At 47.1% G+C, this 1,680-nt stretch overlaps 1 protein-coding gene across 1 annotated transcript in view; it reads left to right on the top strand.

Moving 5' to 3' along the window:
- Nucleotides 1-415: 415 nt before the first annotated feature.
- DLGAP4 (discs, large (Drosophila) homolog-associated protein 4) overlaps nt 416-1,680 on the top strand; it is a 58,286-nt gene continuing 57,021 nt past the window's right edge. The window contains exon 1 of the mRNA XM_009329338.1: nt 416-499. The gene's annotated coding sequence lies outside the window, so the exon portion shown is untranslated. The remainder of the gene's footprint in view (nt 500-1,680) is intronic.

The raw sequence follows: 1,680 nt of genomic DNA, 5'->3' as shown, positions 1-1,680 counted from the left end.
ACAGAGGGGCACATACACATACTGGGATGCAAGAAGGACGTCCGATACCTACGTGAGTGCTGCAGCCTGCCCGCTGCTGCTTCATCTTAGCAAACGGCACACACAGGAACTCGGTTATCCTCTCACTGCTGCACAGGATCTCTGGGGGGTTGAGTTTGTCAGCTCTTCTGGCAACACCAAGAAAATTAAAACAGTCTCTTTAAAGGGGATTTACCTGAGACAGGCTGTAGCTTGCTGCATCAGACAGCGATGAGCAGTGCTCAAAAGGGGAACAGTGTAAGGATGCATAAATTTTAAACATTAGCACTAGTATTTACATCAAGGACATGTTGACTATCAGTCTTGTGTATCTTATTTAATACTCGTCATTAAGACATCTGGGTTTCACTGCAATGATCTTTTCTTCTGAACCTAGTTCCAAGAGATCAAAGCTTAAGCTACTGTGTTGTCTCTCCAGTTTGAAGCTGACCAAGAACCTTGAGTGGTGAATGTTTCAAAGGTAAATTGTTACTTGTGGTGCGGGTCTGTCAGAGCTGGAATCAAAGCAAAGATTAGAAGTTGCATATGCCTTTCTGCTGAGGTGCTCTCATAGTGCAAGGTGATATTTGATGACAGCTGAAAGGTATTGAAGCATTGATAAAAGGGAATTTTTATTGTGAGTTGTTGTCATAAGATTAGTCAAACTTCTAAGAGAATTATTTGTCTTGGTTTTTATATTCTGGGAGTGGTTGAGAGGTTCTAACTGAACAGAGCCCCAGCAGGGCATTTGCTGTGCTCAGGAGGGATCTCCAAGCTTAAAACTTCCTACCCAGGTTGGGCGTATCTACAGCTGTGTTAAATTGAAAGTTAAAATTGGGAAGTTAAAGCCATGGGTATTGCATCCCTCTTAGGCCTTACACATAACAGCTATATGTGTCTGAAGCTAGAGAAAGTGTCCCAAAGGCTACTGTGGAGTTGTCCCCAAGGGGATTCCTGGACCCCCTTCTGAAGGACCTCGTTAGGAGCTGGGCTGCTGCCCGCTCAGCTGCCAGATTAGTCAGTGCTGCTCTTGCGGAGAACAGTGTGTGTCAGGGTAGCTCATGAGCCAGCACGCTACTATAGAGCTGGTCTCCCTTGCCTCTTGTAAGGTCACTTGAGTAACTGTTTTGTTGGGAATCCTTCTCTTCCTTGTTTGAACCCTGAGGCTGTTCTCAGTCTCTCAGCTTGGCCCAAACGTGGGGTCCTGAGTCATGACATTTCTGTCCAGGAACCCTTCCAGGTTTTGGTGTGCTCTATTGAACAGCTACCAGTGCCTTCTTGACTGACCTGCCACTCCAGCAGCAGTCCGGGGCTGGGAATTTTGGCCTCTTAGAGCTGCTACTCTGAGCAAAGCAAGCTCCCTGGCAGTGCGGAGCTGGTGTAATGCCCAGCCTTGTACAGTGTGGACTGGGACTTTCCAGGAGAGAAGGTGGATTTGGGGAGACGGGTACAAGTAGAATAGAGCTGGAGAACTTTTCCCAGTGCCTGAACAGCTGCTTATTCTGATCCCTTGGAAGAAAAAGGGTGTTGGACAGTGCTTGCACCTCTTGAGCTCTGGTCCTGGACAAAGTAGCTACTTTGATTGGAAAGCATTGAGTTTCAGTGACCCTCAAGTTTGCAGAGTGCCAAGAGCAAGGCCTTGCTCTTGGCACTCTGCTCTTT

This window comes from Pygoscelis adeliae, unplaced genomic scaffold, assembly GCF_000699105.1.
Source record: "Pygoscelis adeliae isolate BGI_AS28 unplaced genomic scaffold, ASM69910v1 Scaffold407, whole genome shotgun sequence".
NCBI lineage: Eukaryota > Metazoa > Chordata > Aves > Sphenisciformes > Spheniscidae > Pygoscelis > Pygoscelis adeliae.
This window is presented reverse-complemented; position numbering and strand designations above follow the sequence as displayed.